General features: G+C 40.3%; 1 pseudogene; it reads right to left on the bottom strand.

Annotated features, from left to right (window-relative positions):
- Positions 1-373: 373 nt before the first annotated feature.
- LOC121048783 lies at positions 374-2,008 on the bottom strand (annotated as a pseudogene).
- Between the last annotated feature and the right edge of the window lie 22,392 nt (positions 2,009-24,400).

Genomic DNA, 24,400 nt, shown 5'->3' with positions numbered 1-24,400 from the left:
GAGTAGAACTCGTAGGTCTTGGCTTGAACTATGATTGATCTCAGCCCTCCAATTGGTGATAGAACCATCAAAAGATCTGAAATTAGCAAGTCAAAATAAGATTAACTCAAATATATGCAATCAAACGGAAATCAACGCTTGCTTAAGAACAATGAAGTATAAATTAACCAAACTCAACATACATAGTTGCACCACCAGGATAAGCCGAATCTCTTTGGTTTGTAGATGGCAAGCCACATTATGCAAGGGAGCTGAAGATATTAACAAGTTCATTAAACATGTGAAAAAGAAAATCAGAATATCAATTTTATTTCATTAGAATTTAATGGAACAGATTGTGAGCTTACAAAATATGTTGTTGGGGAATAAGCAAATCCTCCGAAAAATCCAAGGAGACCACTGAAGAAAGGGAATGTGATTCCGACAAACATGGTAATTGCTGCAACGAAATGTCAATTTTAATTCATTAATGTATATCCTGCTTGAACTCGAACAATAGCATAAACTTGATGAAATTAAGGTCAAACTGTAACTGAGTAACTTACCAACATATGAAGCTCGTGTAATGAAGCGAAGCATAAAACTTGGCCTGAAATCCCACTTTTTTACCAGTAGAGTTTCCATCATGTCAAACACTGGCATTGCATAAATTTGCAGCAGAGCTAGTAGTGTCAGACTAAATGTCTGAGAACAGAAAATGAAATTCAAAGAATTTAGGCAATCCTCGATCCGTGCATCACCTGATAGTTTCCAATAACAGGGACGACAACAAACATGTTGGCCATTACAATTAGCCATTTGGGTCTTTCCAATGAGACGAGGATGTTGTCATCATTTGAATTTCCATATATGTAATATCCTACTAGAGCAACTGGGAAGTAGCACAAAGCCACAATTATGTAGGCAACAATGACTCCTTTCCACATAGGTACCTTGGAAGGCTTCTCAGGTGTAGAAGGAATTGTAGCTTGGATTTCGAGGACTACGTTATGGTTAGCATACGCAAAGGCCACTTCACCCAATGCAGCTAAGAAGTTGAAAAAAAATTCCTGTAGTAGTCGTGGCTTTGTAACCACAATCGACATTTTCTACCACACCCTTGTCTACCGCAGCAGTCCATGCTATGGTAGTGTAACTGCACAAACATGCGTCACAATTAGTATCCAAGATATCAATGAATTAAATCACATAAACAATAACATAACTTGGAAATGAAAATAGTAGCTAGGACTCCCTAGCTTAGAGGCATTTCATCAAACCTGTTGGGGGCAAGACTAAATCTAACTTGGAACAAAATTAACACAAAAAGCTAATGGATTCCTCTCACCACCCCTATCGCATAGTGAGTAAAAGCCTAACGAAAATATCTCACCTCAAGGACATGACAGCTGCGGCCAAAGACACGCCGGAGATGGAGTTGAAGTTGGGAAGGTGGGAAAGCACAAAGTGAACAGAGGCAAAGATCATGATGAAGTAAGTCAATTTGATCTTTTTGCAGTCTGAGCACACAGTGTCATGGACCTTCTGCAGCGATTTTCCTCCGGTGACCATGTACACAATGCAAACACCAACTTCAACAATGAGTTGCTGAGGCACCACGATGTAAAGACCAAGCTTTTCACCAAATGCATGCTGACCCAATTCATGGTAACGATCAAAACGTTTCCCTGGAACCATCTCATGCATCTCAACCATTTGCCATAGTGTGTGTAATGTGATGACCCATGAAAGGACCAAAATAGCTATACCAGGACCCCTCAATTACACAATGAGATCAATCAAATTAACTGACATCAGAAGTTATAAGGTTTAATATGTTGCTTAATTAGAACATGGAATAATTAACAAAACATCCAAGCTCTGCCATGGCATAAGGGAGACCGAGAACACCAGCTCCAACCATGGCCGTAACATTGTGAAAAGCCGAATACCACCATTTTGCATCCCTCGAAAAAGTAATTGGAAGCCACTCATTAATTGCGTTTTCCTTGGCTAATTTTTCATCCATCTATCAAAAAAGGTGAACACAATTTAGTGCACAAATTTAGTGAATGCAACCGTGTTGGATCTGCTTTCATGAGAATCAACAAAAAAATGTACACTAAATTGAGCACTAATCATTATTGTTTTTGAAAAATTAGCACCGTGGTAAAATCAAAGTTGTAGTACAAGACAAGGTGCCGTAGGCCCTGGGGTAATTAGAACCAGTGGTGAAGTCAAATATAATTGAGGTACAATTTGGTTCCATCAAGTAGATTGCAATTCTCTCAAAGAATAGATACACACCAACATACAAAAAAATAAATATTATCAATGTACGATAAGTTGATTTGTTATTACAAAGTGGGAATACTTCTCATAGATATCACCATTGCAAGAGTTGTAGTACAAAAGAATCCCTTCAGTTAAACCTAATGAAGGTATTTGAAGAAACTATTTGACCAAGAGGTCTGATTTGTTGTTCAAAAATCAAAATAGAAGCAACACTCTTTGTTTCTATAAAACAATCATCTGGCAGATAACATCACAGTGAAATCCAACTCCACATTTTATGTCAGTTTACATTCATTGTTGTAATATTAGGCAAGTTTAATTCTGTTTGAGGCTTGAGCTATAATCCTAATTTCTAATCAATCAAATCCAACAAAAAGTTTCCAATTACTGAATCTATAAGCCTTGCCATCTTCTTCTCAAAATAAAAAAGACATATAAATGTACTCTTATGATTACAGAAACCAAAGACTAAATTAAGAGCAGGAAGCTATAGTACAGATCCGATTAAAGGCTGAACCTACATCTGCATTGAATGATAGCTAGCTAGGTACATCTAATTGAATTTTTGTGTAGTTGTGCAAAGTTAAACGCAGGAAAGTTAAAAATAAAACTGAAAGTTAACCACATAGCAGGTAGGTAGTGTAAATTCATCATTGATCCAAACCCAAAGAAGCAATGGAATAGCATTTAATAGAACTTCAAAATGAATACAGATGCCAAATGAACAAAAATAAACAGAGTTTTTTTTTTTCTAATACAAAGATCTTACAACCAAAAGAAAAATCACATGGTAGCAACAGCAGTATGATAAATTTATTAAATTCCATCACACACAAGCCAATGTCTCCACGTGCCGATAATTTTTTTCACCAACTCGTAAGAGACAATCATCAACACCGGCCTTGGGAGCTAACTCAAAAGATTTGAAGGTCTTACTCTTAAGATTATAAGTGATGACTTTGCCAGCTGTATGCAGCAACAGAGATGAACATTCCTCTCCTTCAATTTCGTCTTGAGCTAGAAAGAGAATGATAAATCGATCCAATCGAAACCAGGGGTAAGTAGTGCATATGGGATCAAGGTCAACAAAGTACTTGACAAACCAGCCAGAGTAGTCTTTTCCCATCTCCAAAACTTCAAATTGAGAGATACAAGGCACATAAATATCAATAAGATGCAAATGGCCCTGTCACCAGACTCCCGAAAATATCTAAATATCCTCTTGTCAAAGTTCTTCTCTTTACAGCGAGGAGGAGGATCTACAACTCCAATACGCTCTTCATCTACACTAAAGTATGACAACTCACTAAACATGCCTAACCAGTGAATAGCTCCATTGCAGTATTCAACATGTTTGTAGAGGATTTGAAATTCCCTAGAGAAAGAAGAGCCAAGAAGCTTCCAACTTCGAGTCTCAGACGAATACATCAGCATGTGGAAGTAACAGCAGTAGCTGGAGGAATAAGTGTGGAGAACTGGTTGGTTGTGGGTTTGGGGGGGGGGGGAGGGGGAGAGAGAGATGTGTCACAGAAGACGGCAGAGATGGGAGTGTTTGGGTTTTGAAGGGTGTGGCGGTGACAGAATTTGGGGTCGGAGATAAGAGAGAGCCAGTGCTTGGAGACACATTTGAAGCGGACCAGAGGTGTAGCTGGCACACGCACAAGGATTTCGGTAAGGAGTTCTTCAGTGTTGGCTATGGTTTCTGCTAAGCAGCAGCTGCTGCAGCGTTTGGGGTAGAATCTCTGCACCATTTTCGATTTTTTCTAAAAATCACTCTAAGGGAGGTTGGTTTTATACAGCCATAGAACCTTAATCAACCACTCCTAATGAACAAAGGAAAACATTGATCCCAATTGCAAACAGAAATCTACCGAAAAATTTTGAAAGAGTCGCGACCCCTTAATTCAAATCCGAGTCCAACAGGGGATGGCAAAAATGAGTGAGAGTACCCACAACCCTCTATTACGGACCCTTAGCTTCAATTTGAACTCAACTCAGTATAAAGATTAGAAACTGAATCTAGATAGACAGGCAGAGACCTTATAAATACGGCTAGTTATCCATAAAGGTAACCAAGTCAATGGGAATTCATTCATATCTCCATAGATGAATGAGTGAAGAACTAACCACAATTGATTATATCTTTCCCGCCGGCTGTCCTCTGTGGAGTTCCGATCTCCTCGCCACACAACTTCGCTTTTGGCTGTAGAGTTCCTCTGTGGGGCCTTTCGGTCATCTGTTTCGGGCTTGTGCTTAGCTCAGTCAAGGATGAAGGGTTTTTGTGACAAAAGTCACACTGTTAGGAGTTTATTGTGGGAGACTGGGTGTATCTTAAGCTATAGCCATACAAGCAACATTCAGTGCATGGAAAAGAGTTCCATAAGCTTTCACCTAAGTTCTATGGACCTTTTGAAGTCAGTGAGAGAGTTGGACAAGTAGCTTACCGGCTAACCTACCTGCCACAACAAAATTCTTCATGTATCATTACTAAAAATAATTATAAAAAAAAAAAAAATTGGGGACCCATCCTTTGTGGAGTCCAACCTACCTTACATCACTGACCTTGAGAACCCAAAATGAGAGCCATTGACTGTGTTGCAAAGCAGGACTAGGCCTCATCAAAAAGCCCGCGGATCAAATGAGCCGATGGAGCCCGCCGGCCCTGAGGGCTTTTAGCCCGGCCCGGCCCGTCAAAAAACCAGCAAAAACCCGCAAAAACCCGGCCCGTAAAAGCCCGTAAAATATTATATATATATATATATATATATATGTGTGTAGATATGTGTGTGTGTGTTTGTATATACACACACACACATAAATATATATTTGTGTGTGTGTTTATATATATATATATGTGTGTGTGTGTGTGTTATATATATATAGAAAAGATATATATGCATTACCGCATAATAAATATATATATATATATATAGATATATATTATATGTGTGTGTGTGTTTATATATATGTATATATATTTATATATGTGTGTGTGTGTTTATATATATATATATATATGTGTGTGTGTGTGTGTGTGTTTATATATATATATAGATATATATATATATGTGTGTGTGTGTGTGTGTGTGTGGAAGTTCTTATACTTCTATTATTCTATATAGAATATGTGCATATATATATATATATATATTCTACATATCGGTTGAACAATTTGATCGAATTCGAAAATATGGTGAAATTGGCTAAATTTTATACCACACTCATAATTTATTGTAATAAACTCATCCAACGGTCGGTTTTTCAAATTTCTTTGAATTGATATGGGTTGCTCTTTGGAGTGTATGATATATAAATATAGGTTTATAAGAGTAATTAAGTTTGACCTAGTTGATCGAATTCAAAACGGTAACCAAATTGGCTGGATTTTCTACAACCACCATAAAACATTACAATCTCTCAATCGAGCGGTTGGTTCCTCTGAATTCATTTTCCACTTCATGATTGCTTTAGAATGAACCTAAACAATTTAAATACAATGTATATGTCATACAACTTTAGGAGGAAAATTGGTATAGACCAATGTGTTTGTAATTAAAATTAATTTTTTTTATCTTATGTCCACGCACATCCATTGATGGAATATATACAAACGTGATGTGAAAAAATAAGCACGTTTCGAGGTTGTCACGGCATCGGTCAACCAATAAAACATATAAGTGTCTACTGTTGACTAATCCGATCGGATTCGAAAATATGGTGAAATTGGCTAAATTTTTTACCACACTCATAATTTATTGTAATAAACTCATCTAACGGTCGGTTTTTTCATTTTCTTTGAATTGATAGGGGTTGCTCTTTGGAGTGTATGATATATAAATATAAGTTTATAAGAGTAACTACGTTTGACCTAGTTGATCGAATTCGAAACGAGAACCAAATTGGCTGGATTTTCTAAAACCACCATAAAACATTACAATCTCTTCATCGAGCGGTTGGTTTCTCCGAATTCATTTTCCACTTCATGGTTGCTTTAGAATGAACCTAAACAATTTAAATGCAATGTATAAGTCATATAACTTTAGGAATAAAATTGGTATAGTCCAATGTGTTTGTAATTAAAATTAAATTTTTTTTATCTTATGTCCACGCACATCCATCAATAGAATATATACAAACGTGATGTGAAAAAATAAGCACGTTTCGCGGTTGCCACGCCATCGGTCAATCAATAAAACATATAAGTAACTACGGTTGACCAATCCGATCGGATTCGAAAGTATGGTGAAATTGGCTAAATTTTTTACCACACTCATAATTTATTGTAATAAACTCATCCAACGGTCGGTTTCTCATTTTCTTTGAATTGGTATATGTTGCTCTTTGGAGTGTATGATGTATAAATATAGATTTATAAAAAATTAGTGTCTTTAAAAATTTATTTATCAATAAATTAGTATCTATATATAAATATAGATTTTTTTGGGTACAATATAGTTATATAGATATGTTATCTTTGGTTGTATTTGATCATTATCCATTGAATTTCCAAAGCTTGATTAAAAAAAAAAATACTTGTGTCTTTAAATATTTATTTATAAATAAAGCCCGCAAGGCCCGGCCCAAAAAAGCCCGCAAGGCCAAGCCCGGCCCGGCCCGAAAAAGCCCGCAAGGCCCGCTTTATATGGACGGGCTTGGATCCTTTGATTTTTAATAAAGCCCGGCCCGGCCCGGCCCGCAATTATTTAAAAATATGGCAAGGCCCGGCCCGGCCCGTTGACGACCCCTAAGCAGGACAACCAGGAAACAAGGGAATACAGTTAAGCAGTGACTGTTTCATTGGTTTATAACCTCTTCAGAGGAGGCCATCTGGGAGGATGTTGATGTGATTATGCTGATGCAGAACAGATGGCAGTCCAATTTGAAGAACAATTGGATCGTGCTAAAGGAGGAAAACGAAAAGTGACTAGTAGACGTGAAATAGACTTCCGGAGTCCGATAGGGACGCACCTTACCTTTCCGGAAAGGGAATCGCGCCAGAAACAAGACTTATTACTTTTCCATGAGCTGTAGCATTTTTCGGGCTTTCGAGGTCGTTTAGGGCCTCAAAACTGCATTTTTCTATTTTATCCGTTTTTGGTTTTCCTAGTTATTTTTGGGTTGTTTTCAATTTTATCCATGGGCTTTAGGGTTTCGATGTTAGTCGCCCTAGGGTTTTTTTTCTCTTATTTATGCAGCCGCAAGCGGCTGCAGAAGGTATCTTTTTCATCTTTTAATCAATAAAATAGAGATTTTCTCTTTTATCTCTGGTGGACTCCAGAATCTTTTGCTTAGGTTTATTGCTGGTAAACCTAGTTATCAATCCGTCTGCGTCATATGCACAGGTTTCCCAAGTTTGATCCAAATGCTGCAACTGTTAACAATGAAGCTATATATGCTACTTGTGTTGAAACTGCAACTAGAAATGCTGTTGGAGCTGAGCATGCAGCTACTACTGATATTGGTGTCGAAAATGAAGTTGGACGTGTTGTTTATGTTGATAGTGGGAGTGAATGATGCAGGATCTACTTTGTTACACAGATTGAAACTTGAGGTCAAGTTTTTTTTTTTTTTGGGTGGGTGGGGGGGGATGAGTTGCTGGGGAACCAAGAATTATCTTTCCTGTTACAATTAGGAGTCTACTTATGCTACTTAAAACGCACTGCTTTACTTACTAGAGTTGCGCACTGTTTAGTCATTGTAGAAGGAATATGTTGTGAGAAGTCCCAAATAGTTGCTTGACATGTGTCAGGTTCCAGCTATATATTTATTTACTGGAGTTGCGCATTGTATAGTCATTGTAGAAGGAATATGTTGTGGGAAGGCTCGAATAGCTGCTTGACACGTGTCAGGTTCCAGCTATATATCTACTGCCTCTTGTGTAAAGAAAATCATCAATGAAAATTCAGCGTTTGCATTTCTTAGCTTCGCTTTAGAATTTACTATCCTCTGTGCAAGGTTAGGGTCCAGCGTCCAAACAAAATACTTCTTGCAAACCTATAAAAAAAAATTGATTTTTTTAACTAAAAGTTCTTTTTAACCCTTTTTGTTGAGCGCTGTTAAAAGTTTTGTGACAATCTGAAAGCCCCCATGCTGAATTGCCAATTCAAATTTAATCGTAATTCTAGTAAATACTTGGCCCAAATGAGCTTCTTCTTCTTGTTGTCGTTTGATCGGACTAATATTTCCTATGTTTTTAGTACATTTCTCTCTACATTTTACTTATTTATTCTCTTAACATTATCATTTCTAACTTAGTTTAGTGTGTTTAGGTACTTTTGAGTCTAAAATGAAGGCAATGAGGAAATGAGGCGCATAAATGAAGAAATGAAGCTTTCCTAATCCTACCAGGAAATGGAATCCCATTTGAAGTAGGAATTTTAAGTCAACTTGGAGTCAAGCTCGGAAAAATGATGAGAAATTGTGAAAATGCAAGAGTCCTAGTTGGACTAGGAAACCTGTTGGCATTAGGAGTCCTGATGATACTAGGATACCTGAGTGGACTAGGAGAGCCCAAGAACATTCATGAAGCTTCTAGATGATGTCATGGATGACATGTGTAAGGCATGTAGCAGTAAAGCAATCAAGATTAGACAAGGAATCCTAATTGGACACAAGATACAACGCGTCAAAGTCAAATTTGTTTCAAATTTGGAATCTGTCTGTGCAGTTCAGTCAACTTCGACAGAGTCCTGAGAGCAGGTCAGAAAGAAAAAAATTATGATCTTTATATGGTTGACGAATGTCTAGTTTTCAGAAATTTTTACAGTTTGTCAATATCAATTTTTTAGAAGAAGTTATGGCTGATTTAGTACACGAAGGTCAATCTGTCCGGAAATCTGTTTTGAGCGAATAAGGAGAGTTTGGATGTGAATATCTTTTGGGACAAGTTTGGGAAGGTTTCTACTCCATATTTGATCTGATTTTGAGGATATATTGCAGCCATGATGATGTGGACCAATGAGAAAATTCAAGAGGAAATCAACATCAACACAAAGAAGGAAAGTGAATTGGAATTGAAGAAGGAGAGCTAGGGTTGACGTGTAAAGCTTCCTCTATATATAGAGACCATTGAGAAACTTTTTTATCATCATCAAAACCAGAATCAAAATGCAAATCCTCTCCCTTTACTCTCTAAATTTTGATCCATCTCCATTGTTCAAGTATGGAAGCCATAAAGCATCTCCACCTCCTTGCCATAATCATCATCAATATCCTCTATCCTTTTGAAGATCATCTTGTGTCCTTGAAGTTCTTCAAAAGTGTAACCATGTCCTTCTATCTTTTGTTTTTGGTTTCTTTGTTTTCTATGTTTTTATTTTAAATGGATGTTTCGAATATTTGTGAGAATAAAGTTTATGTATTGATGTTTAGTTTCCAATAATCATGAAGCATGAAAACATTTTAGGTTTCTAGAATTCATAAATTGCGATTTCAATATGTGATGATGTAAGTTCATTGATTTTGTGCTTCAATCCCACCTTTTATGTGTTTTGTGTTCTTTGGTTGCATACTTAGAATATTGAGCATGTAATTGAATCCAAATTAAGATTGCTAGCATTCTAGGTCTTAATCGCTAAGTGGAAAACCTATAATTCCTTAGGTAAATCAATGAAGATGTATGGCGTTCCAACTTGTGTTCTTGGCTTAAATCAATCAAACTTTCTAAGTGTTTAATGCGTTAAATATGTTTTGTTAGTGAGTAGCGTTCTATGACTATCAGTGCATGTTTAATAGGGTTAACTATGGTGCGTTCATCTAGTTAATTTAATTAAGGAAAGTAATAAGGACTCTGTATGCGTTCATCTCTGTTCTTAATTGATTTCTTCATTCACATATTTTGATCCATGGTTTATGGTTAGATTGCCTGTTTTCGTGTTAATGATTGTTAACTACATCTCTACATCTTATCCGTCCATCTTTTTCTTGATTCATGGTTGATTGATCACATGTATAACTATGTTAGATTAGAATACAAACTTTTATTAATTCCCCCTATCTTGTAATTGTATAAATATATTTTGTTTTATACTTTGTGAATAATACTAATCTGTTTAACGTTTTTGATAGGAAGTATACCCCAATCCCCGGCTTAGAACGATACCCTACTTACTCATACTACAATTCGATGAATGGTTTAAATTGACACTTACTTTGAGTGTATCATCGTTGTCTTTCCAGATCTCCAGCGTCAACAATTGGGATTAAGAACCTCACTATCTTCAGTTGTCCAGTTCTGGTGTGCCCAAATCCATGAGCGGCTGGTATTCTCCATTCAAATTCAACTTCATTTTCCATCTGTTCTTTATTCAAGTCCCAGATGCAAATCTTTTTGCTTGAAAGATTCTCAAAGCACACTTTGTCTCGGGACTGGCCGATGAGTACAAGGGCATCGCCGGATGGTGAAGCAATCTTCTTGGTCTCAAACTGCCCATCATCTTTGACATGAAGAATCCTGGGACAAACCTTAGGGATTTGATGGTGAAGAAAGATCCTCTCTTGATTCTAATGGCGGTCGTTTCTGGGCACCGGAGGTAATGGATTGAAAACGGCAACGGGTTTTTTCTGGGAGGTGGGAAGCTTGTTCTTCTTCGACGACGATGAAGAGGGAGAGCAGAAATCACCTTGTCTTTTCATGATGTGGGTCACCGAAGAATCTGATAGTACGTGGGTGGGTGGTGGTTTAGGGTTTAGAGAGAGAGAGGCAAAGAGAATTTCAATTTGTGAGGGTTTGTGTAAACTGTACGTGGGAGACCGTTGCTTTTATAAGCCAATAATCTATAAACGTGAGACCGTTTTTGATTTTTCAAGTTTTCAACATAACTGTTGTTGTGCCCTTTTATCAGCTCTAATTCTCATTTTCAGGAAAAAAAAATGAAAAAGAAAAAACCAAGTCTTTTTTATTTTAAAATAATTTACTTATAAACATTGTATTTATTCTAATGGGAAAATATCCTTCACAAAATTAGTTATTTCTCATCCCTCACCACAAGAACCGTTCCTAAAGCTCAATGTTTGGACTCTTGATAAGAACCAAGGAGGAGGTGATGGTGAATTTTGGCACAAGTTGCTCACTCTTCCACTAGATGATACTGCATATCTCCTTGACCTTTGTCATTCTTTCATGGAAGAGGGGATGGGGGATTGAACCTTCTCATCCATAGATAGAGGCCTAGATTTTTCAAATTGTTGTGAGGGGTAGTGATATTGTAAGTGAAGCGATCGTTCCCACTTTTAGCTACCGTGAAAAATCACTCTACCTGCCTTTGGTTTGTAGCACATTTCAAGCCACTCCTCTGGCTCCAAAAACACTCTTCCTGCTGGAGCCTTCAATGCCAATAACTGAGAAGGAGAACAAGGAGGAGAAGGAGAACTGGGATGCCACCAGACTCAGTTTTGCAGATGACCTTGAATAGCTGACTCTCACAGCATGTAATGCTCTAACCTTTTTGGTCCTTTTTGTTGTTTTTGATGTATGTCTATATATAATATGTGCAGCATGGTAGTTATTAATTAGTACTTTTATGAACTCTAACCTAACCCAATTGTCATCTGCATTAAACCCACTTTCTCACTTTGTTAATGTTTGAAATTGCTTGCCTACTCTAATGCAATTGCCTTCTGTGTGCATTTTCGTTCTTTTATGGCGCTCTTTCTTATGTGTCCTCCATATGCCAATTTGGCTTGATCCTTGTCTCATTGTCATATTTGAATACCTGTCTTTTGTCTAGTGCTGTGCTGGATATGAATTTGATTATAGTTATTTTTGTTTTATGAAGCTATGTTGTTTTAGAGTTGCTTCTTTAAGTTCATAAAAAATTGATATTCACAATTTCAATGTTCTTTCTGGAGTAGAGATCCCTCGTCATTTTATATTATTTTAGGTCTCTGATTTTCTTTTACAAATGCAGTAGGATTATTAAGCTTTAACCTTAATTTGTGATCATATTTCTTATCCTGAAAATAAGTAATTAACATAAAGTCTCATGTCCTTTACTTTCCAGTGCATGTTGGGCTAGAGTCTTAGCTATAATGATTGTTTTTGTCGTACCTACTGAGCTTGTGAAGCTCATTCCCTATACTCTTGTTGTTGTTTTCAGGTAGTCCTTGAGTGGACATTTAAGTGATATTCTCGAGCTTTCTTGAGTGGAAGTTTGCTTGGTTTTACTTTGTGATGGTGCGTTGGATGTGCTTTGTTTATTGATCATTGGCTGTGCTTTGCTTATTGATTAGATACCTTTGTTCTCTTGGGCTGGGATGCCTCGTCATATTTGAATTGAGGAGTTTGCTTTTGTGGTTATCATGTTATGAAGTGGTAGAATAGTCGGCTGGCTATGAAGTGATAACCTGGTGCAGCTTTTGATACTATAGGTGATGGATGAACTTTTTTTTTTTTTAGGACAACGGAAGACTAATCCATTGATCGAAATCATAACGACCTCACTCGGTCAAGCATGAAGTGTACAAGCACCCTTCATATTACAATGCAAGCTCAATAGAGTACTAAAACCAAAAGGAAATCCAACAAAACTAAAGTTCCAAAAGAAAACCACTAGCCAAAGCAAATGAAAACTACGACACTACGATAACCTACGCCTTCTAGCATGAGACACTTCCTTGACTGCATTGATGCCTAAGACCCTTCTGGTGTACATCCGGATTGGGAGACGGGCTCTGCCAGCCCAGCATACTTCCCCTTCACACCAGTAGCTCCACCTTTAGGAGACTCCGATGCCATAGACTCAGAACAGTCACCGGAGGACGCCGCCGGTGTCGCTTTGGCCTTGTTTCTGGAGCCACGAGGCTGACCCTTCTTCTTGTACACGTACCTTCGAAGCTGGAGACCACTTCCCACCAACCAAACCTGCATCAGAAACTTGGAGGTCGAGGTTTTCCGACTGGAGAGTGCCCGGAACCAAATCCAAACCATGTTTGGCACGCTTACCATCTTCAGGGCCGTCCTCATCTCTGGGACGACGCATCCCCACCCCCGGAGTTTGAGTCGAAGTATCTTCAGTCCCGGGAGACTCAAACGCTGGCAGTTCACGGATCTGCACAGCTTTCCTCTTCAGCTTTGGGACCTTGAAGGAAGATAGTAGTGGAGAAGAAATAGAGGGCTGAACGTTTGCCCTAAAGACTAGGGCTGGAGCGATCGGTCCCATTGCTTGCTGCGAGCCTGCCTCCATCACATAATCAGTCTCTGAGTCCTCCACCCTAGGGCAACGCTGGCCACCATGATTCAACATGGCGCAGAAGTGACAGCGCCCTAGAAGCCTTACATACTTGAACTTTAGGGTTAGAACATCCACAGGAGAAACCCTAACTCGACGGTCAAAACGCACCGGGTCATGGATAGAGAGAACAAGCTGGACCTGAGCATCTCCCCGACGCAGCGCCGTACGATCCACCTCCAACACCTCGCCAATCGTCCCACCAACCAACTGGACAGTAGGTTCCTTCAAAATGCCAGGAGGTATGCCTTCCAACGTCACCCAAATCCAAACAAAATCTAGCTTCACGGCAGAGATCTTCGAGAAGCCATCATAATCGTTCAGAAGAATCATGGCATGTTGAAAACCCCACGACCACCCTTCTTCACTCGAGCAACATCCCTTTCATGGGTGAACGTAAACAGAAAATGTTCTCCCCGTGGTTGGACTTCCACGGTACCAGACAACCTCCACATCGACCTCACAGCGCTCCGGAATGAATCCAACACCAACCCCCTGCAGGTTAGCCTCCCAACCAAATAGAAATTTTGAGCCAAAAACTCTTTCCTCGAAACCCTGAGATTCCCCAAGTCAACCGGTTCTTCTCCTTCCTTGAGCGAAAACTTGGTCGCCAGTCTGGCAATCATGGAAGCAATCGTTGCAGCCATGAAACTAGGGCGCTGCACAACTTGGAATACTCGAAACCCTAACCCAGGTGATGGATGATTTTGAAATGAAACTACCTTATTGTACAAAATGTAAAGCTTTTCCAATATTTTATTTTTATCAGATTTTATAGTTCATTCTCAAGTTCCATTTCATTGTTGTTAACAAAATGTTTCTTCCTTTAAACATAACCCAACTAAAATTTTGGTGGTTACGTTTTTGGTTCTTTCTAAAAGTCTTCAGCTTAGAGAGAGAGAGAGAGAGAGAGAGAGATAGAAATTCCAGCAAACTTACATTTTCGACTTAATCCATCATATTAGTCATGCCTCAAGTTTGGGGTGTGACAAAGCGACAATAGGGTCCTCCAACCATTAGGCATCAATGACGGAATCTGCTTTGGACATGTGCTAATGATTTCGTTTGTGGCTTGACTATTCCTTGGAAGCTTATTACTATTAACTTGTTCATGAAACACAAAGTAACTTTTCAATAAAATCGAAAGACATGAAACTTTTGTGGTACATTGATTTCGATTGTAGCCTGAACATTCATTGGAAGCATGTTACTTTTAACTAATTCATCAAACACAGCGTAACTTTTTCATAAATTTTTATGATAAGACATTACACTTTTTCTTGCGCTATTTTTTCTGGTACTTTGACTTATTCTTGTTGATTGATCTACGCAATTGTCTGTTTATTGATCTTGGTAGTTGGCTTTGCAGGATGGACTGTAAAGGAGATGTTAGAGACTTGGAGAGGTTAGGAAGGTTAATCCGTTAATGATACATGAAGATACTGCTGAATGTAGAGTTGGTTGTACAATCTGCTGAAAACTACACCATTGATTGAAGAAGAGTAGGGGGGAGTGCGGTAGTGATCCACTTCTGCTGCTACTGTGATGTACTGTAGCAATTTTTCCTAATGGAGCAAACTGTAGCTTTATTTTAGCCTACGATTTCAAACCTACTTTTTCTCAAATCACTTTGGTTTCTCTTTTGGGTTTTATATCATTGGAAAACTAGGTACATCTAATTTGCAGAAACCTTATCATCAATGTGTATCTGCATACAACCTTAATAGATAAGCAATTATCAAGCTTTCTTTGATAAAATTTGATGTATGTAAATAAATGCTGGTATAATGATTACTGTTTTGTGTTCGGTTCTCTTTGTTCTTTTGGGTTCCATTTTGGCTTGGAATTGTTTTCCTTTAATACTTGGGAATGGTATCATTTCTCTGAGGAGTAGGTTGATAGTCCTCCTCATTGTTACTAGAAGAAATGGGAATATAGGATGTATAAATATTTTGAGGAGTCTAGTGGCAGCCATCTTCATATTATTGAAATTTATAGTCCTTGTCTTACTAGATTTGAAGTGTTGGAGATGGGGAGAAACTACTCTAGGCGCAGAGCCGGCTTAGAGCAAGTGCAACATGAGCGACAGAACAGGGCCCCCAAATTTTGGGGCCCTACTTCAAGTTCTAAGAAGCTTTAACACATATAGAAAAGGGCCTCAATGCATAATTTAGTTGTTGTTCAGGTAGCATTGAACCTTTGTTTTTCCTCCTCTTTAGGAGTTCGATCCCCCCCCCCCCCCCCACCCCCCATTGCATGTCTCTTGCTTCAATTTTTTTTTTCTTTCCTTCTCCCCCTTAACCTGTTTTCTTTTCCTTCTCCCCCTTCCCTTGCCATACTTTTCTGGTTTTATTTTTTGGTGGATACTGCAGGGCCCATACTGTATTTATCTTTGATAATTCAATTATAATGTTGCTTTTTTTAATGAAATTTTTGTAACAAGCTTTAGTCTGAAATTTTCTTTTCAATAAGTGAAAAGGTAATATAAGGTAAAATGTTGTAAAACGATAGTAAAAGAATTTAAGAGAGGGAGAGTTTAGACACCAAGAATGAAGTATGAGAAATGGAGTGATTCTATTCATCTCACAATGAGGTTTATATAGGAGTACCTCAAGTTTACAAAAGGTAACTATTTAACGATTACATCAATCACTCGTCTGATTACAATCAATCAATCGATAATTATATTATGTTAATCACCAATCAATCTTAATTGGCGCATATCACGCAACACTAATTGCTATTACATGAATAGCCACATTAATATTTACAACACTCCCCCTTGGATATTCCATGTCAATAGTGTTGCCCCTGCTATGCACTTCTAAGTTGCCTCGTCAAAAATCTTGCCAAGTAATAAAAACCCTGTGGGAAAAAACAATCTTGGTCGAATGAGAAAAAGAGCACAACGCACTTGAGTGTGGAGTAGCAGTATCACAGCTTCAGAGATAGGTGGAGTCTTCTTATCAGCACCATAAGTAGGTAGTATGTCTACGAGAGGGATGCATTAGAATTGCTATACCAAAACCTTGCCCGGTAAACCCAGTGGGAGAAACCCGTGGTCAAAGGAAAAAGATGAGCAAATGCATATATATGTCAAATCAAAGCATCTTCAGGATGTAGTATAAGTGGGGTGACCATGCTAAAGATGTGCCTCGTTAAAACCTTGCCAGGTAACAAAACCCAGTGGGACAAAATAACCCTGGACGAAGGACAAAAAGAGTACACGATGGTCAAACGAGTATGCTTCAGGATACTCCCCCTGATTTCGACTCCCCCTGAAAATTGCATGTTAGGTAATTCAGATAGTTTACGTAGACCAATACCTTAGACATGCTTCTGGAATGTAGACTGTGGTAGTGACTTGGTGAAGAGGTCTGCATGACTGTCTTCAGATCAAATCTGCTTAACTTCAATCTTCTGATGCTCTTGTTGTTGCTGATTGAAGGAGAACTTCGGTACAATATGTTTGGTGTTGTCTCCTTTGATGAAACTTGTCTTTATCTGCTCTATGTAAGCAACATTATCCTCGTAGATAATGGTTGGTTCATCAGTGGTGGAATGCAGTCCACATGTGCTTCGAACATGCTTTGTAACGACTTTTAGCCATGTACATTCACATACTGTTTCGTGAAGAGCTAGTATCTCAGCATGATTCGAAGATGTAGCAACAAGTGTCTATTTCGTAGACCTCCAAGAAATTGCAGTATTCCCAATGGTAAAGACATAACCAGTTTGGGAACGTGCCTTGTGCGGGTCTGATAGATAGTCTATATCAGCATATCCAACAAGGCAAGCATCATTCTGAGGATCAAGAGGGTTTGATCCATTCCTTGATGCGTAGGGATAGAATAAGTCCATATCTGCCGACCTCTAAGGTAGCGAAAAATGTCTTTTATGCCATTCCAGTGGCGGCGTGTTGGCGCAGAACTATATCTAGCTAACAAGTTCACATCAAATGAGATGTCTTATCTAAGGCATTAAGCCAAGTACAATAATGCGCCTATTGCAATTAGATATTGGACTTCTGGCACCAATATCTCTTCGTTATCATATGCAGGACGATACGGCTCTCTCTAGACTTCAGACGACCATGGGTGTGCTTGCTTTTATCCTCATTAAAGCATCTTAACATCTTCTGGATGTAATTTGGTTGATGGACCAAAATTTCATCTGCACTGTGCTCGGGTTCCAGGTCGAGACAATAATTTGTTCTCCCAAGGCCTTTCATCTCAAATTCCAACTTCAGGTGCTTTGCGGTTTCCTTGATCTCTTCAGGAGTATCGATCAAATTCATGTCATTGACATAGACTACCACAATTCCAAACTAGGAACTTGTTTCCTTAATAAACACGCATGGGCATAGTTTATTATTCACATATCCCATCGCGATCAAATATTCACTTAGACGGTTATACCATCTCCGTCTAGATTGTTTCAATCCATAAAGTGAACACCTCAAAACTAATGGAGAGCGTGTTCCGTGGTCTAGAACTATTTGCATCGGGTATATTAAGTCCTTCAAGAAATTTTATGTATATCTCTGTATCGTGATCCCCATAGAGATAAGTTACGACCACATTCATAAGCTGCATATTCAGTTTTTCGGAAACTACCAAACTGATAAGGTAGCGGAACGTTATGACGTCCATTACGGGAGAATACGCCTCCTCGTAATCAATCACAGGGCGTTGAGAAAATTCTTGCGCCACTAGACGAGCCTTGTGTATCACAATCTCGTTTTTCTCATTACGCTTCCTTACAAATACCCATTTAAATTCTACGGGTTTAACATGGGGAGGTGTAGGAACAACAGGTCCAAACACCTTTCTCTTTGTCAAGGAATCTAATTTGACTTGGATTGCTTATTTCCTTTTCGGCCAGTCGTCTCTTCATTGAATCTGATCAACAAAGCAAGGTTCGAGGTCATCGCATATTATAGTTTCGGTGGCCACCGCAAATACTAATATATCATCGATGATAATCTCAACTCGATTCCAGATCTCACTTAAGCATGCATAATTTACTGAGATTTCTCTATTCTCGGGAGTGGGTTCAGACGTTGGAGCGTCCCCCAACGTCGTCTCTTCTTGGACGGACCCATAATCCGGAATTGTCTCGTGAGATGGATCAGTTGAGATCGCGATGTCTAGTGGATTCGTTGGTGCCAGTTTTACCCTCTTCTAGGGATAAGAATCCTTCGAACCTAATGGTCTACCTCACTTCTGGGCAAGGACATATGACTGGTTAGCCGCCATGGTCGTACCTCGTCCATCTGGGACGACACATCCTACAGGGACGTCTATCCTTGCAGGCACATTTGCAGCAGGTATATATGATCTCGTCACTTTATCTAGATCAGAGAAAGCGTCTGGCATATTTTGGGCTACACTCTGTAGATCTAGAATTCTCCGCACTTCATTATCACATTGTGCGGTTCGGGGATCAAGATGAGACATAGTGGAGACATTCCACGTTAATTCACGTCGTTCATCAGGAACGGTAACGTTCTTATCTCCCCCTAACGGCGGGAAGACTGTCTAATCAAAGTGACAATCCGCAAATCTAGCGGTAAAGAGATTGCCTGTCAAGGGCTCGAAAGAGCACATAATGGATGAGATTCATAATCGACATGTATGCCCATCCTTTGGTGAGGACCCAATTTTGTACGTTGTGACGGCACAATTGGCACGAGGACTGCATACCCAAATGCGCGTAAGTGCGAAACATCAGGTTCGTACCCAGTCACCAGCTGTAACGCGGAGTAAGGTAGGTAGTAGTGGGCCTCAACGGGACCAACGTAGCTGCATGCAAGATTGCATAGCTCCATGCAGAAATTTAGAAGCTTGGTGCGCATTACCAAGATTCTATCTGCGAGACCATCTTGAGTGTGAACATAGGGAACTAAATGTTCAGCATCAATCCCAAAGGATATGCAATAATCATCGAAAGACTTCGATGTAAACTCTCCGGTATTATCAAGTCTTATAGATTTTATGGGATAATCCGAGTGGTGAACCCTCAATTTCATGATCTGGGTGAGAGTTTAGCAAAAGCAGCGTTTTCTTGTGGACAATAGTGTAACATGTGATCACTTTGTCGATACATCAACCAAAACCATTAATATTTAACTGGTCCTGTTAACGTTAGTGATCCGTGGGATCTCTAGTTAGCATAAAGAGAGAGAGAGAGAGAGAGAGAGAGAGATTGACACAAGATGTATAGTGGTTCGCTTCCCGCCTTAGCGGGAAACTACGTTCACTTGAATGTTTAACTAGTGTGTTGAGCCTTGCGGCCCAAGGGGATTACAAAAGATGTAATGGGATTGGATTGAGTTTAAGTGGGAGGAGGCATTCCTTTTATAGATGAAGGAAGCCATCTCCTTTACATGGTTTTCGATGTGGGACAAGAAACCACCATTTCTAGTCTAGAAAGCCTATTTGTGAGGGCATGTTGGCAAGGCCGGAAAGGTGGCTTCCCGGCGACGGATTTGCGACTTCCGGATACCGTAGCGTAGCTTGAACATAGGGCTACAAGATGCAAGTAGTAGTTGGATCCCATGAGGATGTTGTTTATGCTTGGTGAGGTAGCAAACTAGCCTTGCTAGTAGAGGTATCTACAAATCCCCGAAGTCCCCGAGTAAGAGGAGCTTCTTGGTTGGGGAGTTATAATCATGAAGTCATCAAGCATAAACAATGTCTGAGAGAAGCCTAGCCCCTACAAGTCCCCGAGCTCCGTAAGCAAGAAGGGACTCCTTTAACCTACACAATGAGACGAAAACGGGCATATGTAGAATGCTTGTTGTATTGGTTACCGCTCGTATTAATGGAATGCGAAAAGAATTCGATTTGTTGCGAACAACAAATGGTAGAAGAACTCAATATTCCATTAATGTGTATGAACATGTAAAATATTGGTAGTTGTATATGTGGATCTTATGGCCATATAACACGCACAATAGATAGTGGCAAGTGTAATGGGTGTCCAAAGTAATTTTGTGGGAGTAGTCCCGGTGACATAGAATGAAGCGTTTGTGAACTTGGGGCTTAAGTAAAACATGTTGGACATGATCGAGCAAGTTGGGTTGTTCGAGCAAGTTTGGTGTAGTTGAGTGTGTAGGCGTTGTGCGAGCATGCGAGGCGTGGCCCAAGCGCAAGTCGTGGCCATACTCGATACCCAAGCGAGTCGTAACCCGAACAAGTCGTTTATCCGAGCATGTTTAATTAAGTCGTAAGTGTCACAAGCTTCTAAATGAGTGTCACATATTTATTTAATTGAGTTGCAATTAAGTAGTAGCATGGCATATGTGTATAGCATGTACTTGTAGTAAAGTTGCTAATAACATTTTGTAGGCATGCTTAAGGGTTATAGAGACATGTATAGTCATGGCATCGGCTGTAGCTCAAATTGTAAGAGCGTAAAGATAAGAGGAAGGCACTTATCTTATGCCGATTTGAGGTTCATTGCTTGTGGCGGATAAAGTACTCCGATAATGTACGTCAACTCGTAGTTGAGGTTGAATGCTCAATAGAAATAGTTGAATTTCCTTGAAAGAAAATAGATGATTAATATGTAGATTTGAAAAATCAACACTAATAATTTGCATATGTACTTTGATAAAATTGTGAGCAAAGTGTATATGGCACAAGTGAGATAATCACGTTACATTGATATATATATATATATGGTGAGAAGTATGAGTATCATTCAAACAACAAAAGCTAGAAATGCATAGCAATTTTGATGTCACCATGTACATAAGTTAAAGACATATATGCATATGAGGATATGCAAGAAGCAAAGAAAGGATGCTTTAGGTCGTTGCTTTCTATGTCATGAGGCATGTGTTAAAAAGGGCCAGTAGAGATGGCGCATGCGACCAATTTAACGAGTACCCAAAGTGAGATATAATCATGCATAACAAAGCTACCATGCATGAAGCAGTAAATGAGCTTAACGTGGTAGTTAGGGGACTTTGTTTGCACATGTATGTATGTACATATATTATAAACACTTTATGGCAGACAACGAAACAACATGCTGTCATGGACAGATAATTATTGTTTGACTTGTGCAAAGCCATGGGTGTGTGGTATTCACATTAAGCTCAATAAATAGATAAAGAAAGAAGGAAGAGACTCAGCTTTGTTGGCCTCTCTGCTGCAAGCGGCATGGAATCGATGGAGAAAGAAGACCGCTGCAATTGTTAGCGGAGGAAACTCGTTCAGCTGAGAAGTGCGGCGGAGGAAGCTCTTCAGCCGAGAAAGCTCGTCCAGCTGAGAAGTCTGGCGGAGGAAATTCTTCAGCGGAGAATCCCGGCGGAGGAGGTTCGTCAGCAGAGGAAGAAGTCTGGTGGAACTCGGAGCTCAGCGGAGGTTTTGAGTTCGGCGGAGCTGGGGTGTAGCTGACCTGGAGCTCGGCGGAGGCTCCGAGCTCGGCGGTGCTGGGGTGCAGCGGAGGAAGAAGTCCGGCCGAACGGAGGTTGTCCAGCGGTAGCGGAGCTTTGTGTAGCTGACTTGGTATTCAGCGGAGAGTTGATGCTCAGCAGGGAATTGATGCTCGACGGAGACCACCCAGCTGTGAAGCCCAGCGGAAGAGTTTAGCTGTGAAGGGTGAAACTCAACGGAGGATGTCAGCTGGGGTTGCCCGGCGGTGATCGACTGCTGGAGATGCTGAGAGGCGGAGAGAGCAGGTCTGGAGCTCGGCGGATACTCAAAGTGCGGTGGAGATGTCGAGTTAAGCGGAGGCTTTGAGGTCAGTGGATCCTTAGAGTTTCTCAGCGGAGCCTTGCCGGCGGAGGGCTGTGTAGCGGAAGAAGCTTTGCCGACGGTATTCTAGCGGAGCGGTGAAGCCTTAGCTGGCGGAGCTCGTTCGGCGGTAAGCTTGGCGGAGCGGAGCATGGTGCTCGGCGGTGGTGTTGTTCAGCGGAGCTTGGCCAGTGGTGAGGCTCGGCTCAGCTCAGGGACTTGGAGGCTGTTCAGCGATGAAGTCCAACGGGCATGGCCAGCGGTGATGCTCTGCGGAGCTTGTTTGGCGGTGTAGCCTAGCGGAGGCCTGCCGGCGGAGGTGGCTAGCGGTTGTCCTGGAACTCAGCGGAGATTGGAAGTCCGGCGGAGACTCAAGAGTTCGACGGAGACTCGGAACTCAGCGGGGGGCTTGGCGGAGAAAGCTTTGCCGGTGAAGTTTGCCGCCGAAGTTTTTGCCGCTGGGATTTGCTAGCGGGAGATGGCCGGTGGACTGCTGCAGATGGTGCACCAAAGATTGGCGGAGGAAACTCAGCGGCGCTGAAGCTGGCGGAGCTCGGAAGAGGAGCTACGGAGCGGCGGTGAAGTTGATCGGAGATTGCAGCGAGCTGTGCAGCGGAGCAAATCGTCATCTTCATGCTTTGTTGTTGGGTGCCCAGAGAAATTAGGCTCCATTTTTTTTTTGAATAGTGCAGCGTTGACCTTTGCTTGTCTGGCGTTGACCACACGTTGATTACCATTGATCAGCCTCAATGGGTGTTGACCAAGCCTTGACCGTCCCATATGTTGGTGTTTTGATCAGCTCCTGCCAGCGTTGACCATCCCCTGGGAGTTGACCGGTGTTGACTAGCCCTTTAAGATGCAAATTTCTGCTCTGGTTTTACCACTGAAGTAATGTTGATCATCTTTTGGCAAAAGTTGCCGCCAAGAAGCATTAATTCAAACATAAACTCAAAGAATGAAGAAATTTCTTCAAGCTCCGCCAAGCAGACTTAGCTCATGGAAGGTGACGAAGCCAATGTGTTGGCTTCCCACAGACGGCGCCAATGTTAACGTTAGTGATCTGTGGGATCTCTAGTTAGCATAAAGAATGAGAGAGAGAGAGAGAGAGATTGACACAAGATGTATAGTGGTTCACTTCCCGCCTTAGCGGGAAACTACGTCCACTTGAATGTTTAACTAGTGTGTTGAGCCTTGCGACCCAAGGGGATTACAAAAGATGTAATGGGATTGGATTGTGTTTAAGTGGGAGGAGGCATTCCTTTTATAGGTGAAGGAAGCCATCTCCTTTACATGGTTTTCGATAGGGCTGGGACTGTTCGGGTTTACCGGAAAAAAAGCAAGAACCGAGACCGAACGGACGGGATAAACTTCAGGTCGGTTTGATGATCTCTAATATCTGAAACCGAGCAAAACCCGAACCGACAAGAATCGGTTCGATTTCGGGTTTATTCGGTTCCATTTATGCTTGAATCCTGATATGAATCTATCTAAAAAACTGGAATAATTGCTAAGAAGAAGAAGGAGGACAGAAGAAGAAGAATAGTTGTGGCGAAGAAGTGCAGAAGAAGAAGAAGAATGGTTGCCGTGATAAGAAGGAAGAGATGGGGGAGAATGATTAAAAAGAAATAAATAACAGAGAAACTGAGAAAGAGAAGAAAAACGGAGGAAGTGAGGGAAGAGATGGGGGAGTGATTGAAAAGAAATAAAGGACAGTGAGAGAAGAAAAAGGAAGGCATGAGTGGTTGGCCGACAGAGACATCAGACATGGGAGAAAGAGAAAAAGAAAGAGGGTTATGTGGGTGGGGGTCGACAGAGACAAATGGGAATGAGAAAGAGAGAGAGACAAAAAGGATGAGTTTAATATTTATTTTTTTGAAATGAGGATGACTTTGATTCTTTATTCAAAGAAGAAAGGTCTGCGCGGCAGAGAAACCAAAGAGAGCACACGTGCTGACATTAAACAAGTTAAAAATATACAATAATATAATAAAAGCACCTCAGTTCGGGTAAAGGTAAAAATTGAATATGGGAACCGAAACCGAACCGTTCCTATTACACAAGAACCGAACCGGAAAAAAATTAATTAATTAAGAGAGAAAACCGAACCGAACCGACCCGTTCGGGTCGGTTTGGACCGGTTCCTCGGTTTTT

This window comes from Rosa chinensis, chromosome 2 (genome assembly GCF_002994745.2).
Source record: "Rosa chinensis cultivar Old Blush chromosome 2, RchiOBHm-V2, whole genome shotgun sequence".
NCBI classification, from domain to species: domain Eukaryota; kingdom Viridiplantae; phylum Streptophyta; class Magnoliopsida; order Rosales; family Rosaceae; genus Rosa; species Rosa chinensis.
Note: the sequence above shows the minus strand (reverse complement) of the source record. Positions and strands in the feature narration are given on the sequence as shown.